At 41.2% G+C, this 18,228-nt stretch overlaps 1 long non-coding RNA gene across 1 annotated transcript in view; it reads left to right on the top strand.

Annotated features, from left to right (window-relative positions):
* The first annotated feature begins 4,709 nt into the window (after positions 1 to 4,709).
* The window catches only part of LOC134404525 (uncharacterized), a 119,636-nt gene continuing 106,117 nt past the window's right edge, over positions 4,710 to 18,228 (top strand). Inside the window, exon 1 of the long non-coding RNA XR_010025886.1 lies at positions 4,710 to 4,790. This is a non-coding gene — a long non-coding RNA (uncharacterized LOC134404525). The remainder of the gene's footprint in view (positions 4,791 to 18,228) is intronic.

The following is an 18,228-nucleotide window of genomic DNA, read 5'->3' as shown; positions in this document are numbered from 1 at the left end:
ACGTGACTGTGTCTTCACTTCCATCCCTTCCTCTCCTCCTTCTCTCATCATAGGCACAGATATTTGGAAGGCCCATTTAAGCCCACCACTGGAAGGCTAAAAGGAGAGGACAGCCAAAGGAAATAAGGCCTGTAATAAATGCTTCCCTTGTGTCCAAGCCTGTGATACCTGTCCAACGTTATTTTATCCAGGACATAACACCTACCCTGGTGTCATGCTCAGGCTAGCAATATTACTCTTAATCAATCAGAAATCACATTCTCCATCCACTGTTAATAAAGGCATATTTCCAGCTAACTCCTTTAGACAAGCAGGCATTCTGGGAGAGGAAATGGCTGAAAAGTTGCAGATGAATTACAGTACTCATTAATATGACTTCCCCTTTATTGCTCTAAATCCTTCAAGGGGGTTTGTTGTCCATGGGAAATAGCCTTGTGGGAGGTTGATTTTGATTTTTGCTCCCCCTCTTTAAAAACGTACGCATATATTTACTGAGTTTTAATAAGATACGTGTCAAATTAACACAGGGGGATGGGGACAATGGACCAAATACCCAGGCAGAAGAATCTGAGTAATTACCTGCAGAGGCATCAGGTCACAGACTAAGAAGGTAACAGCCCTGCAATTTGGCTCTTTTGCAATTATACCTGGAGAACTATGTTCGGCTGAAGCAATGACAACAGTGCAGATGATAAAAGTCTATAAATAGTTTTAAGAGGTAAACATCAAGGAGAGAGGAATTGCACAAGCCAGTGCAGCCAGTCCTAGCCAGTAGTGATAGGGAGGAAATAAAAACGTATGTTTAAAGTGAACATCACTAGCTATGCAAGACTATAGCATACTTCATGTGTTTCTGAGACAGCGACAAGCTACTGGAAAAACCGCTTCCCCATGGTTGGGTTCCACATCCTCCTTGGTATGGTAACCCAAGGAAATCCCCATCATGTGGGTCACCCTGATCACATCATTACTTTCCAAGCTATTGTGGCTCAGGCCTCTGGCACTGGAAATTAAGGCGTGATCACTGTAATCCAGCCACGCCCAACTTGATGTCTTCCAGATGTTTTGGCCTACCACTCCAAGCATTCTTGACCATTGGCCATGCTGGCTTGGGCAAAGAGGAATTGAAGCCTGGCACCTGGCCAGGAAGTCTGCTGTGCAACCAATGTGATTGGAATCTTCTATATTGGGATGGAGAAGCCCAAGCCTGTTGGCCATCCATCCATCGACCACCTGCAGCTGTCAGCTTTTCATTCAGGTGTTCTGGCACATTTAGAGTTGGCTGATGGGAAGGAGGATGATCTGTTAATAGAAGCAAATCATGGAACTACGCAATAATCTCAACATGGGACTGCTGCCATAAAGAGCACCCTCATGTTGAATGTAGTCCTTCTGCCTCTTGTGTAGCATGTACTATCCCTTGCCCTATAAGCCATGACACAAAAACTGAAAAGCAGCATGCATTTCTCTGCTCCACATCACTGGCTGCCTGGCTGAAGCAGGGTAACACATATCATCATGATATTATGAAATGGGTAAATATGCCCAGACGTTACTGGGAATAATTTAAATCCAAGGTCATGCAGTGGAGGTCCACTAGTGCAATAGGATTTTCTCCTTTCCACCCACCCATCCTCCTGGTCAATTGAAAAACCAGTCCTCCAGAGCACACTTTAAGCAGTGAGGAGGAATTGTAACCCTCCTGGTTCCATTAATGGAAACAATTCCAACAGAGGAATGACACCATTGGATCCAACCCATAACGTGTGGATGCCATTTTTGGCAGATGCCCTACATTGAGCACACTGGGTGGCTTTGGGCCAGTCACTTTCTCTCAGCTGAATCTATGTCACAGGGCTGTTGTAAAGATTAAATGGAGAGGAGTGCTTTGCAAGTTGCCTTCAGTTCCATGCAAGAAGAAAAGGGGTGGGATATGAATGTAATAAATATATAAATAAAGCCACTCTACTCTGAGTGCTCAAGGCAAGGGGAAGTTATACTATTAAGACAATGGAGGAAGGGGTAGAGATTCAGTGTCCCAATCAGGGAACTTTGCTGCTGCCAATTCAACAAAATGGAGGCTACCCACTTTGGAGACACCTTTAAACCCACACCATTTTCATTTTTTCCCTTTTTTTAAAAAAATGTAACATCTGCCTGTTGGGGGTACACAATGTACATTGTCATCAAAGGTTCCAGCCACTCTGGGGCAGGTAGTATAGTATTATCTGTACACTGGAGTATAGAGTATGTTTCTATTATTATGTATTTCTTAATCAAAAAAGAAAACACCTCTCATTTACAAAGCACTATAGGGTGTTCAACTTCCTTCAGTGCATTATTTCAGTAGTTCTTCTAGCAACCTTGTAAAGTAGGTCAGAATTATTAGCCCTGTGCTGCAGATGTGGGGGGCTGAGAGAATAGCAGATTGCCTAAGGCCACCTAATGAAGCTGTGGGGGAATCCAGTTCAAAACAAGAGCTTATTATTATTATTATTATTTATTTATATAGCACCATCAATGTACATGGTGCTGTACAGGTAACACAGTAAATAGCAAGACCCTGCCGCATAGGCTTACAATCTAATAAGTTGTAGTAAACTTTGTAGCCTCCACTCTCACTCTTAGTATATACCATCGACAGCTCTCCTTCTGGCTCTGGACTCCTAAATTCAGGGTACCTACCTTTCCCCAAGAAAATAAGTACATTATGATTTTCTGGAAAAGGTTTTTTTTGGGGGGGGGTTGGGGGGATCAGTATACTTTGCACATCGAGGGCAATGAAAGGCTGCTCAAACAGATAAGCATACGAAGAGCCATGCTGGATGAGACCAAAGATCCACCTAGACCAGCATTCTAACACAGAGGCCAATAAGCCCCCTGTGGGAACCCACAAATGGGACATGTGTGCAATAGTACACTCCTGCTCAAGCAGAATTTTTTTTTGAACTAGAGCTGAATGCCATTCATCATTCCCATTTAGCATTTCAATATTGCAATCATGCCATTATTATGTTTTACAAAATATTTTCTCTTCATTAAAGGTGACAATATTGACAAGAGAGTGCCTTGTGGATTGAATTTGTTTGTTTTTTCAACTGTAGGCTTTTGCATATCGTAGTGCAAAGGTGTCCCTGTAAAAGAGGCGGATTTTTACTCAGCACCTAATACAAAGCCTTTATTAGGGTGGACTCTCCATATTTCTTGTTAACAAGTGGAAATAATTTATGAACTTGGGATAACAAAATTAAAGTTTGCCTGATTGTATATGCAATATATATATATGCACATTTCATCGCCTGTTGGACAAAAGGAATGCAATGCCTTGCGTTTCTGTCTTTCAGTTTGGTGGCATGTGAATCAGAGTGCACTGTATATGTATATTGCAATGTATATGCAATATATTGATATGCAATATATGTATATAGTGTGTAAAACTCCAACCAGTAAAATTCCAACCAGTAAAATTCCAACCATTAGTTTCTGTAATTTATCAGATCTGATAACAATGCTAAAGAAAACAATCCATGTATGCGAAAAGAAGAAAGATGAATTTTCTGTAAGAAATGGACCACCTTTATTACATCTTATAAAAGACAGTGGACAACAACGCTGAAAAGGCTTCCAGCTTATTCTGAAACAAACACTTATAAAGCAAACCGTAACTTTGTGCTGCACTCTGATTCACATGCCACCAAACTGAAAGACAGAAACGCAAGGTTGGCATTGCATTCCTTTTGTCCGACAGGCGATGAAATGTGGGGAAGATTTTCCCTGAGAAAAAAAAACACGCACGATTAAAAAGCCCCCTTCTACGGTATGGTGTTGGTGAACACCTCGGTCCTTGAGTGAACACTGAACAGAAGTCGCCGATCTCTCTCTCTCTCTCTCTCTCTCTCTCTCTCTCTCTCTCTCTCTCTCTCTCTCTCTTATTTCTTTCTTTTTCAAAGATTAAAAAGATCCCCCAAAATCCGAAGGAGAGACTCGGGGGGGGGGGGGGTGAGAGAGAAAAAGTGGATGTAGGGGGAGAAGCCCCTGGGTGATTTGTGTCTGTGTCTGTCTACACAGCTGTCTCCTTCCTCCCCGCACAATATACACGTGTGCCTGGGTGAGCGTGTGTGTGTGTGTGCGCGCGCGAGTGTGGAGAGGGAGCAGCGTCTCTGCTTTCAATCTCTCCGCCCACCCGTCTCAGTCAAAGAATGACTTCACGCTCGCAGCCGCTCTCGCTTTACTAATCCTGTCACTGTAAAATCCTACAGTCATTCTTCCACACGCAGCGGAGGAGGACCCAGACACCCGCCCGCTCGCTCGCTCTCGCCTCGCCCCCTTCTCCGTCTCTCTCGCTCAATTCTTATCTAATGATGAAAAGGCGAAGGATGCCCAAGTTATGCTTCCTCGGCCAATGGCGTCGCGCGTCGCGCCTCACGTGACCATGTTTCCCCCCTGTCTTTTCACATGGGCAGTATTTAGTTCTTCAATTTAGAAGTGCGGCGGGTTGTCCAGCTCTGCACGCGCGGCGGCGGTAGGATGGCTGCTGCGCGCTCGCCGGCGGCCGCGGGGAAGCGACTTCTTCAAGAGGGACTTTGGCGAAGACTTTTTTTCTGGCCGTTGCTGCCTGCCTCTCGCCCAGCCCAGCCCAGCCCAGCCCACGGCCCCGCCACACACGCGCGCACACACACACACACACGCGCGCACACACCCCATGGGATTCTGCATCTTTGGTATTCTTCTCACGAGCTGGGCTGGAGACGGGCGACCGTGTGAGCGACTTGGTTCGGCGACAGGAAACGGTGAGTCCCCCTGACTTCTCTTTCTTTGGAGGTTTGTTGGTTGTGAGCATGTGTCAAATGATGCCTTATTCCCCCCCCTCTCACCCCGTTCCGTAATACACATACCCCCCCCGCCCCAGTGCAGGTTGGACATTCTTTCTAAGAGATCTTCCAAGATTTCCTGTCTGTTTCAAAAAAACGCTCTCACGTTTTTGTCTTTTGCCTTTCCTCTCCTCCCCCCCTTTCTTTTCGTCTTCTCTTTTTCTTTTATTTTTTTAAGGAACATGTAAAGAGTTCTCCCTCGGGGTAACGTGTACAAAGCCACAGTGGTTCTTATCAGAGACAGTGTACTGCTTTGTTCATAAAGAAAAATGAGGAGGGGGGAAAGGAGCTGGTAACTCCCTGCGTGTGTGTTTGTGTGTGTGTATGTATGTGTGTGTATGTCGTCCGGGTTCATTTTTATTTATTTTCTGTGTCTAATCAGGTCTGATGGATAGCTCAAGAGGTGGGTGGAATAAAAAGCTAACTTCGCCAAGTCAGCTGGCAAAGACACGCCACACTTTACAGACATCTGACAGTTATTATAATTAGCTATGGAGGGGTGGAGAGAAGAAGAAAAAACGAGCAAAAAACCCACTCCGGGACAAACAGCTCCGAAATCCTGAACAATGCACTGAAGAAAGAGGGTCCTCCTTATCCCATTCTTTTCTTTTCCTTTTTTAGGGTTCTTGTGAGAAAGAGTGTGGAATGTTAAAAGAAAAGGGGGAAAATCCACATTTTCAGCTTTATTGACTAAGTAAATACTGAGTAATGGGTGTTGCTGGGTTTTGTTTTGTTTTGAGTTTTGGGATTGATTTGATCGAAGCAGAGAGTTGTGTTCTTTTTTTAAAAAAATGCCTTGGAATCCTGCCTTTGATTTCGAATTTGCTCAAATTCCCCATGGCTTTGAAGGAAGGGGTGTGGAACTCTTCATAGCATAAGATCAGAGAAGGGAAGAGAGAATAAGATATTCATAAGGAGCCTTCCCAGTGCTTTACATATCTGATCACAAGAGATCTAAGTTGCTTTGCTGCATAAGATTTATGAGTTCTCTCATGCAGAAGCAACAGACAAAGCATAGGGTGTTGTTTTTGTTCTTCTCTTCTTCTTCTTCTTCTTCTTCTTCTTCTTCTTCTTCTTCTCTTTCGTCTCCTTTTTCATCCCTTCTTGCTTAAAAAAAGAACATTGATTCAAGAATCTCGGGGCAGAGTAACACACTTTGATTTACAGCTTATGCTCTCATAAAGAATTCTCGCCAGGAAGTAAGAGTAGAAAAATGCAGTCCTTTATGAGAAAGTTGCATTCTGAAACTAGCTTCACAGGGGAGAGGTTTGGGATCAAGTAGGGAGGGCGAGGACAATGGAAATCCGATTCAGATACAGACCAAGAGTCTGTAAGAAAGTGGAAGCTTAAAAAAGAAAAGAAAAGACACAAAACCGCTTCTAGGTTTTCCTAAAACAGAACACCACCTCCCTTAAAATATGAATTTTAATAAAAGAAAATGGTTGGGAGAGACTCCAGACGTTCCTAATTACAGCTTGAAATAAATCTTTGTGGGCAGAGCCTTTGCTTGCTGTGGTTGTTGGGAACTGAACCCAAGGAATGCATTTTCAGCAAGGAGGATTTGGCGGCAAATTATCTCATAACCTTTTTTGTTTTGTTTTTAAAGCAATACTCGTATATTTCTGCCCCCCCTCTTCTTTGTCTCCCGTACTGTTATCTACACCTCCCCCAACCACCGCCCACTGTGAGCTGAGACACCTGAAGGCCAGACATAATGATCAACAGAGCGCTTTACTCTAGCCTGTCTGGATTCCAGCCAGGTTCTCCCCCACCCCCAACCCCATTCTCCAATCAAGGAGCCTGCACGCAATGCACGCCAACCGTATTCTTCAACTACATGCAGAAGAAGGGTGGGAGTCTTGCTCGTACTGTGGCAAGACTGAGCCAAACAATATCCCCTTTCTCTAGCTGGGCAATGATCAGCTTTAGCACGTGTATTTTTTCTTCCCAATGTATTGGCGAGCAGTTCCACTCTATGTGCCCACATATGGTGTACCTCCAGTGTCTGCCTAGACGCACTGTATGTTCCCCATTACAGGCTTACAGTTTACTTTAGCTTTTATGTGCCGCACATTACATCTCCTGTGACAGTTTAGTGACACTGTCCACATGTATTGTTTATAGAGGGTGTGCGCTGTATTGGAAAACAATGCACATATGTGCATTGTATGTGTTATTAGACTGCTTTGTGTGGAATATCGTACACCAAAATTCCCAGACAGTCCTGGAATATTTTTTTTCAATACAGATTTGCAATAAATTTTGATGCCCTTTGAAGCCTGCTGATATTCCCATTGGTAGGGAGTTAGTGTGCCATTTGAGAAACACCTCTTGGCTGCATGCCAAAAGTTTGACTTTGGGGCAAAATGTAGAGGCTCCTCCTTCTTCTAGCCATCGAGTTGGACTTATTAATTTGATGTTGTCTGTGGATGAGTTTTAGACAGATGCCTAATCAATCCTATGCATGCTTACTCATGAGTAAATCCAACAGTGTTCAGTAGGACTTACACCCAGGTAAGCATGCATTGTATTGTAGCCAAAAAGGACAAAACATATTCAGAGTAGAGTTGCCAGCCAAGTTTGCCTAAAGCCAACTTCAAAGCAAATTTGGAGGGTCCTGCCCAGATGAAACATCTGTAGGAATTTCACAGGAAGTTAACAATATTTTGAAAGATCTCATGAGGGTTTTTGTACATCTCTTAAGTGGCCAAGTTTCAAGAGAGGTTAAAATATATTTTTATAGATACACAGAGACACACACTAAGACATTTCTAAAATTTCTTAGGGAAGAGTGGGGGAATAGAGAAGGTCAGACATTTCTAATTCAAAGGCAGTTTCATAGTTCCTACAACAAACCAGTATTCTATGTCTGACTGTGAGATATAAGAATGGACATGATATAATCATTAATGTACTTATAACAAACTTTGTTATGGAGTGAGAGAAACTGATGCAATGAAGGAGGACAGAAAAGAACTGAAGTAGTTTTTTAAAAGAGTTATTATTCTGCTGAGTATTTTTGATTTACTCCCAGCTAGCACATTCATTTTGTGTCTTTGTTTTGTTTGTCATTTGCAAGAGTTCATTCAGATAGTGAATTTCTATTCAAAAGTTTCCCTGCTGGAGTGAATGAAGGCATTTTTGAGGGGGAACAATTTTTAATAGCTATCTCCAAATAATTCTCTGGAAACATTGTCTGCACACATATGTCAAAGTAACATCTACTAACATGTTAACTGATACGGTGTAACAAAAGATTTCTTCAATATGTCTCTTTAAAAAAGGAAAGCTATAATGTTGTCCATCTGTATTCCAATGCATACTTTCCAGAAGGGCAGCTGAGTTTGTCTTGCCGCTGTAAAAATAACAAAGAGTTGTTTAATAATGGTATTAAAGACTAATGCATTTATTATGACATAAGCCTTGTGGACTACAGTCCACTCCTGCACATGTATGAAAATGCCCTTAGTTTCAATCGAAAGTTTTTCCTCATTTCTGATTCTAGCACTATTAATCCAGAATAAATACTAGCTCCTACTTCTTTCACTCTCATTATCATTGATTCCATTGAATTCCTTCTTAAAACACTTTAATTGCTTTTTTAGTCAAACAACCACAGAGGCTATAGCATTCCATGTATTGCATTCATTCCTCAATTATATTTATTTATTTTATTTATTGCACTTATATACCACTCCCATAGCCAGGGCTCTCTGGGCGGTTTACAGAAATTCTAAAACACAGAACACACACACATAAAGCATTAAAAACCGTTAAAAAAAAACTAAACATGTGGGTGATTAAGATGTGCCGCAATATGCCTGGGCAAAGAGGAAAGTCTTAACCTGGCGCCAGAAAGATAGCAGCGTTGGTGCCAGGCGAGCCTCATCAGGGAGATCATTCCATAGTCTGGGGGCCACCACCGAAAAGGCCCTGTCCCTTGTTGCCACACTCCAAGCCTCTCTCAGAGTAGGCACCCGGAGGGGGACTTTAGATGTTGACCGGGTATATTCACGTCTGGAGAGGCATTCCATCAGGTATTGTAGTTATATGCACAAATTATATGCACATATATGATATGTATCTTATATTCCATTCTAACATAAAGTGATTTCATAATCACAGTTGCGGCTTAAAATTCTACCAGTAAATAGTTGACCAGAACTTTTCCGCCATGTTTGTGTGAATAAAAAATCACTAAATTATGGTAAGTGATGTTGTGATTAAGTCTGAAAGTATCAGAATTGGCCCCCAAAGGAGACTTCACATGAGTGAAATATGGTCTTGGGGTAAAAAACCCAGAAAGCAAAATAGAGAGTCTCTAGCACTGGGTGGCAATGAGAACGTGTGGTTGTCAGTAGGGCACTGTAGTGTTATTCAGCAGGAAGATTGGCACATGGAGACAGGCTTCCGCATGTGCTGTGCAACTAATGTGAATGCCCAACCAGACCCTGTTGAATGTAGTGTTTGATGAGGATGGAGATGGGCGCGAAGACCACTAGTTGTATGTTACCTTCGTGCATCCAGAGTTGGGCCTAGAACACATAGCATGATCCTATGCATGGTTACTCAGTTTTATGGCCCACTATACCCAATAGGCCTGTCCCAGTTAAATGTCTTTAAGATTGCAGCTAACAACAGGGGTGGGAATAATAACAATAATAATAATAATAATAATAATAATAATAATAATAATAATATATTTCTTACCCGCCTCTCCACTTGGATCGAAGCGGGAAACAACAGTGAATATAAAACACATAAAAACTGATTAAAACATAGTTAAGTCAAGACCTCCGGGTGGTTGATTTGCAGTAGATCAGCAAGAGTTTCTGACACTGAATTATTTAACAATAGCAATAAAAGGGGTTTCATTGTCTCTAAATTAGACTGTTAGAATCTGTAGTAACTCAGATGTAAATTTGTACTTATATATGGAGCGCATCACAGCGTATAACTCATGAGATGCAGTAGATAACTGACATTGCCTCCTGGGCCACCATTTTGGATCTGACTCCAGCTTTGTATCTGGCTCCAGTTGGTGGATCTTGTGGTTCTAGTAAGAAAACAAAGTATATTCTAGAAGCCTGAAGTCTGCCTACACTTGTTATACACTTGTCAGTTTATAATTACTTTTAATTATTTTCAATTAGATGATCCTGATGCCTGTAAACCTCAATGAACTTACTTGTGGAAAAGCTCTTGAATTCAATTGAATAGGTTAGAAGTACATCTTATGTAGTAGTATATCTCATGTAGTAGTAAATAATAGTAATAATAACAAAAACAATAAATATGTGCCATGCAAAAATTTAAAACCATCCATGTTATTCATGTTCCATGTAGTTCCAAGGTTCTGTTTAAATGCTTTTTGATAAAATGAAGTGCCTCAGACTGCAGTTTTCACAAAGAGACTGGCACGAAGGGGAAAGGGCCTTGATGTCCTCCCAGCTATTTTTACCTCAACAGGGGGAAATGTATCAGTACCCATATCTCTTCTTCAGTAGTGATGCAGGTGGCTAGGATGGGGACGATTTTCAGTGGGTAAATTCTGCAAGGGGAAAGGGTTAAAAAAAAAAAAAAACCAAGCCAAAATGAACTTTCCCCCTTCAAATGGAAACTTCCGTGGATTTGTAAAGCAAAACAAGTCTGCAAAAAGAATCACATAACATGTAGTTCCATCCTCTCTTCTGAGTTAATATGCATAGGACCAGACTGTTAATTCAGTAATACGAAAAGCCAGCCCTTTTCATGAAAGAACATCCTGTGTAGCCTTTCTGAATAAGAATCACCTGGATAAGTTTGTCAAGATCTGACAACCCTGCTCTTTAGTCCACCCAATGTAACTGGCATTTATTACTGCACTGATGTCTACTTCTGAGAAATAGTAGCCATGTCCAGACAATAATATATTATATGTAGAGCTGCATATGTTCATTTTGAAGGAGTGTAAAGAAGAACTATGTACAGATTTTAAAAGCAGTAAACATTTCACAGTGGTTCACAATTCTTGAGGTCCTTCCAAATGAATATTTTTTTTATCATGCCACCATTCTGCCTAATCCATGAAATTTTATTGGGTGTGGGGGCTCCAAACAACATGATCTTCCATTCATAACCGTGCTGTGTTTTTCACTTCTTTTTTTTCACTGCATAAAAAAGCGGAATAGCTGCTCAATGCTTGTGGTATGAAATTGTGGCGTCTGGCTCAGAAATCTCGTTCCTTGGATTCCCAGATCTATAAAAGGCAATTTTCTAACTTTCCAAATTTCAATAACAAGCGTGAAAGTGTATTTCCATTCTCTACAGAACGATCCAGTATTCAGGATAGAGTAACTATGCCCTATCCATCTCTATCTTGTGTGTGTGCATGTGTGTGCTGTCGGGTTTCCCCTACCTATCAATCTTTACTATCCCATGGTTAGAACCAGTTCAGACATTACCTTGCTTCCTGGATCATCAGATATCCATGTTTTTAACAGAAGCATGATAAAGTGTTGAGATCTTCATTTATAAACACATAGGAACATGCAGTATACATGCACTGAAAACTGCAATTGGGTATGTCTCCATTCCATGTGTCCGCTGTGTCTTTAGTACCAACTAAGGATGCGGAGAAATCAATTTGTATTGTTCAATTTGTATTTTAATGTGAACTTGCCTAATTTTGCACTTGTTCAATTTGTATTTTAATGTGAACTTGCCTAATTTTGCACTTTTGAACCAATATGCAAACTTAAACTCAGTTATCCTCCCAAATTAGCATTTCTCTGAGTTTGGCAATGGAGTTCTCCAATAAAAAAAATGCATGCAAAAATGTGTATATTCTCACAACAATAATAATAACAATAATAATAATAATGCATGTATTAGTGAAAATAATGTTCAGAAGTGCATTAAATTAAGGAAGGAATGTGTATATTAGGCAAAATTGCATACAAAAGTGTATGTAATATACATGAAAGTGCATACAAATTTTCATGTGATTTTAAAAAAAAACTCTCAGGGTTGAGAACAAACTGAACTTAAGGTTTGGGAAAGTCTCAAATTTTGGGATGAAACCAAAATTAAGACTGGAAAAATAAGAAACTGAAATGGACAGATTTGTCAATCCCTAGTACAAACAGACTTTTTTGCTTCAGAGATTAAAAGCATCGACTGCTACACTGCCTGCATAACGTCTGGACTGGCTATTCCACACCTCTCTCCTCCAGCTTTGCAGTGGTAAAATTAGGCAATCACTCTTGAATCACTTCCTCCTCTTCTGCTACCAAAACTCCTTCTCCATCAGAACATGCCATCTCTGTCACTACACCAAAAGAGATAGAAAGCCCAAGACAGGAATCATCCTGGGCCTTACAAAATGGGCAATAGCTGCTGCTGCATGCCTTCTTCAAACATCTGCTTCCAGCATTGCCATCACCCTCTGCACATTTGAGACCAGAAATGCACCCCTTCCCCTCTCAGTCCAGCAATTCAGGACAGTGAGCAGATACCTGCTGTAACAATCACCTCCAAATAAATTCAGCTGCAACACTTTCTTGAATAGACTGCCTTCATGTAGCTGGCTGGTGCAGAAATTATGGGTATGGGGAATAATTAAGAATGTTTCCGCTTGGTCCTCTGCCAGGTGATAGTAGCTGGCAAAAGGAAACATTAAAACAGGACCTCTCATTGCAAGGCTTTGTTAGAGTTGGTAGGACTGTGTGCTTGTTGCTCTGTGTCTTGAGTAGCAGTGATAAGAATGGGGGTTGACTCATCTCCCCCCACGCCAATCCAAACATGTGGTTTGCAGTCAATCATCTGGAAATCTTTTCATATGGAACTATTATTTGGTGGGGATGTAGGGGAGAGAATTTGGTGAATCTTTAGGATATGATCTTGGATTCAGAATTATAGTGGGGGCTACAAGACTATGATTGATAAACACACTCCCAAACTATATGTGATGGTTCTGTGTAATTTCTCTCCAGTGAATTTTTTTTCTTTTATAAAATGCAGCCAGCAAAGTTACAATCAGAGTGAAAGACCAGTAGGATGTAGAGGCTTATTAACCTTCTCCCCTCTAGCAGTTTTTTTTAAAAACCCTTATGGGGATGTACAAGAACCCCTATCATGGGTGGGTGGGGTTTACACAGAAATGAGCGTAAATCTGGGGGATTTTCAGTAGAAAATTCACCAAAGGAAAAGAGGAAGACCAACTGGTCTTTCTCTTTAGATTGCAGCTTCTATGGCTGCATTTTGTAACAACAACAATTACAACAAATGAACAAGTGACAAACTACACACACATTTATAAAATGCATACATGGTTACACAAATAATGCACACCCTTGTAGAAAATGCACACACTGATATACAAATGTAACCCCCCCCCCCGAAAAAGGTTACACTCTAATGAAAATGTCACATTTAATTTCAGTTCAGCTTTGTCCATTACTACTCTTCATTTCCTTTTAGTACTTCCTCCTTCTGAAACTGTTCCCCCACCTTCAATAAATGTTGAGTTTGTGCAATTGTACCTCTGCACCCAAAGAGATACAGAAAGGCATAAGACTATAATTAGCTGTGTCCTAGGTTGAAGAAGAAGCCAAGTTTAGCTTCTTATGTACTAATAGAGATATCTGACTTATGTTTTAGGAATTTACTTCTATAAGAGCACAATCTTGTACATATTTAGAAAGAAAAATAGTCCTATGACTTGTGCCGTTTCTACGTCTGCCTTTTCCCTGGGATCATCCAGGGATCATCTCTGTGAATCCAAATGACACACAGGGGATCTCGGGAGCAGGCAGGGACGATCCCTCCATTTTCCTGGGATAATCCTTAGGTGTAGAAAGGACCTTGGACTAGTTGGGGAATGCTGAGACTTATGGGACTTTTTCCTGTTGAAACATGCATTGGATTGTACCCTAAGTTAAGTGATGGCTTTGTATTCTCTTCTCCCATGACAATTGGAGTATAGGATTTAGTGTGAGGTCTACGGACTGGATCAATAAACTGAATGATTGGATTGACTTCTTCTGAAAGAAATTAGTACATGGGCACACAGGTGCAAGGGTACAAATTTACTTTAAGCGTTGTGTAAAACCATTAAGTAATGCAGAAGGGGAGGCAGGACAGTGGTGAGGGAGATGCACAGGTTGGCACATCTCTTGGGAATAAAGAAATGTTTGTAATTCTTCAATGGGATATAAGCTTTCCCATGACAGAAATGAAAGTGTTGTTATAATGTGAACTGTGGCTTTCCAGGATACCTACTTAAGATCAAACGTATCATGACCTACACCCAGATTTCATGTTTCCTATGCAGAAGACCTTTCCATGTTGAAAATTGGTAAAAATATCTCAGAACAATCCTCAGATTGTTAAAAGGATCACTTGGACTGCCGTTACTTTTATGTCTCTATAGAAAGGAAATGAACTGCACAGTGCATTTTTGAGATGAAAAAAATGTTATGGGAACCTGAATGTATTTCGTTTTGGATTTTTTGGAAAACTGTTCCAGAGAGAGAGAGAGAGAGATCTCAAGTCTACATCTGAGTTTCAACGACTTTTCTGTACGTTAGAACTGAACCAGATGGCCACGTGCTCTTTTCTTATTTAGATGAGAGTTTTCCTTTCAATAACATCTTTCTTCCTGACCTGCTTAAAAATTCCAGCGAATGAAATCAGCACAGGATTTTCAATTCTAATTGACCATGTGCAGAGGAAAAGGCCAGTGGAGAAATCAGTAGAGCCATTGTGAGAACCACTACATCAATCTCGCCTTTGTCTTGCATCCTTGCTAGCCAGAGCTGAAATAATTAGGAATATTTCATTTATATGAGTTGGACAAGAATTACTATATTAACTGTTTTTAAAACTGGGGAAATGGAGTATTATATGGGGTCCTTTTTCTAGAATGAGGTGGTGTCCATCTAGGTTGCCACCTAGGCATAGAAAAATCACTGTGTTGCCAGTCCATGTCACTTTCACATGTGTTCCATTCAATCCTTTTTCTACATCAATCTGTGAATTGTGTTATTGTTTTTAGTCTGCATGAAAATTCACATTTAAATGATATCCAAATACATATTTTAAATGTATTTTCCCCCTTATAATCTGCATATCTAAATGTTTTTTCTTTCAAATTCTGCTTTTCTGAATGTATTTTCTCTCAAACTTTGCATTTCTAAATGTCTTTTGCTTGGAAAAATCCACATTTTTAAAAAAGCATCTTGATGTATGCAGGATTTTTTAGCTGAGATCTGTGGCAGAATATTCAGGAAATGTCAAGGCAGGTGGATAGCTAAAATTTAAAATGGCACATTATTCTGGGAGGTATGGATCAGGTCAGTTCATATCAGAATTCACAAAGTTTAAAATTCCTCAAGCATGCCTATTGCCATCCAAAACTGAGGCAAACAGATTCTCTCATTGCTTATTCTAACTCAATATGAGGAAAAACTGCAGGCTTTAAGAAGAGAGAGAGTAAATTATAGCATGCTTGATTCCTTGCCATTGTTAACTGAAGAGTAAGCATGGATTTGGAGAAGTGGCTGAGATAGGTAATTTATACAGTGTTTTCTTGCTGTGCTGGGTAATAACCTACAGGTATGTTCCAGGTGTGACCAAGAGTACAGATGATAATCTTTTAAAACAGTTCTCAGCACAGGTTTTCCATCTAAAATTGAGTATTTATAATTATGAAAATGCTGGCATTTTTTTACTGATGTTTAATTATAACCATGTACTCAAACTATGGACACAATCCAGTGAACATTAAGCCCCATCTATTTTGACAGGAGAGATTTGTCTGCTGAACTTTCCCATTGAAATCAGTGCTATTTACAAATTGGTTCAATTTTGCTGGATCGTGTCCTACATTGTAACAGTTCTCTTTCCTTAATTTTCAAACCAGTTATGAGGACAGGAGGAACTGAACATGTCAAGATGTAGCTGAAAGCACCGTACAGTAGTCATATAGCTCTAGCATGCTTCAAGGAAGTTAAGATATTTGATCTTACCCTGGTCACTGTTTCAAATTTCCTTCAGTCGTCATATCTAAGAGGAGCATTCTTTGCATTAAAGAAGCCCATCAAACGGCTGAATTAGAAAATTGCTCTGAGTCTTTGGTTATACATTCACCAAAAGTAAATCAAAGCTGCACATACGTACATACATTTTGTTACATGTACATGTGCTGGGAAGCCATAATTGGCTGGAGGTTCCCATCACTTGGAGATGTAGTAAGTCTGTTTTAGATTCAGTGGTCAGCAACATAATACCCACAAACACCAATGCACTCTCAGATCCTTTTCTTTGCACCTATCCTTCACCCTTTTTTTAATTAACACATTTTCTTATAATCAGCTGCGATTGCTGTGAATAGGTTTCTGCTGGTGCTGAAAAATGGCTTCAAAGCAGGGTGGTTTTTTTAGACCCCACCTCTGCCTGGTACTCAGTGCTTTGGGTGGGTTACTTGTCCTTAGCCACACCTCTCATGGCAACCATTTTGTGATGGTGCCCAGGGCAGGGTCTCAAATTGCCAAGTGTGCTTACAGCCCCAAAACTTGCCTAGCCCTGATCACAAGGGTTTTCAATACATATTCTGAGAGCCCTTGGAAGGGTTTTCAATACATATTCTGAGAGCCCTTGGAAGGTTATCAGGCATTCCTTAATTAGAAGATCGCAACTGGTGCAAAGACAGCTTCCCACAATTCCCACTTTCTCCTTGCTATCTGCTCCTATACAGGAGCTATGGGCCTGTTTCAGGTTGTGTATTTATTTCATGTTAGCAACTGTGAGGCACAGTAAACTTGGCCAGGGCCTCATATGAATTGAGTCTGCATGCTAGAACATGATCCAAAATCTTCAGAAATGCAATGGTGTTCTATGGCAGATATGAAAGGATTCCTTGTGTGATGAGAGATGAGTCAATATAGAAAGTTTGAAAACCTAATCTAACACAGTGTCACCTGTACCGGCCCAGCCCAAAGACTTCCAAGATTTAATTCTGTAATAAAGTAGTCCCAGCCTTCAGCAGGTGGTGTCATTAGATATGACCCATAATGCCTAAACTTTCTCTTAATCTTTCCCTTTATCCCTTCTGAAAGCAGAATTTACTCTTGATAAAGAGTTCTGTTCTTGGTACAGTGCCACATCTGGTGGCAAGGGGTACAACAGGCTGACTGTGCACTCCATTTTTTTTTTTAAAAAAATGTAGTGTTCATTTTACTTAGGTTTGCGGCATGAATTATTTGCCTTACTTCAACCAATAAGTGCTTGGTTTACTTTGCCAACCAGTTCATACATTTGACTGGGTTTGGTTGATACATTTCAGGGATACATTTCAGGTTGTTTAACCCACAATGAGTCATTGTGCCCATGGGTACCAGGTTGCATATCCATCCCTCATGCAGGGGTTGTTGTGTCATGGAAATTCAGTGAGCATGGGCTATGTTTAACCTTCACATAACTCACACTTGCACAACACAACAACCCCCAAGTGGAGGTTACATATTCAAAATGGTGACTGCACATGCCGCACACACGCTGCAGCTTCAACATGGGTGGGTTGTCGAGTCATGTGAACAGCCCCACTGTGTTCTACAATAATATCTTCTCTTAGCAATCTCCCAAATCCTTACCTAGTAAGCCTTTACAGAAAATAAACAAGTTGGTATATTTATAATGCAATCTTAACCCCGCTGCTTGGGAAAAAGTCTTCCTGAACTCAACATGACTTACTTCTAAGTAGGCAGGCGGGGTCCACAATATTTTGCTACACCATGAAAACTGAAGAGCATGTCTGAGCATTCTCCTGGGACATTGAAAGTCAGGTCTTTGCTAGACCAGCCTATATCCCGGTCTGATACCCAGGATCACTCCTGTGTGCCCAGATGACGCACAGGGGATCCCGAGCTCAGGCAGGGCCCGGGATATAACATACCCTTTTGGGCCTGCTTAGCCCGAGACCGCGAGTGTGTGGCACGTTTTCGCAGCTTTTCCCCGCTCTGTGTGATTACTTGCGCAGAGCCGGGAGCCGCGCATGAGGCGCAGTGCTCCCCAGGAGCACTGCGCCCCTCGAGGACAGGGTGGGGGGAGCAGGGAAACCCATTTTTTCTTAAAAAAACACTTACCTTGGTGCACGAGTGTTCGAGCGCTTTGTTCCTTTAAAAAATAATACCAGACGCGACCGGTCTCTCCTTGAGCTCGTTGCACCTGACCTGTAGACTAGGGTGACATCCCACAATACTTGCATCGCGGGCTCTCCCCTCCTCCGTTGCAGACTTTCCGGTAGGTCTAGCAAAGGCCTCAGTCTATAGACTGTAGTGCACCTCTTGGTTTTTACATTGCTTCAGTTGACCCCCTT

This window comes from Elgaria multicarinata, chromosome 1, assembly GCF_023053635.1.
Source record: "Elgaria multicarinata webbii isolate HBS135686 ecotype San Diego chromosome 1, rElgMul1.1.pri, whole genome shotgun sequence".
Classification (NCBI taxonomy): Eukaryota; Metazoa; Chordata; class Lepidosauria; order Squamata; family Anguidae; genus Elgaria; species Elgaria multicarinata.
The sequence above is the reverse complement of the archived record's forward strand: the minus strand, read 5'-3'. Positions and strand labels throughout refer to the sequence as shown.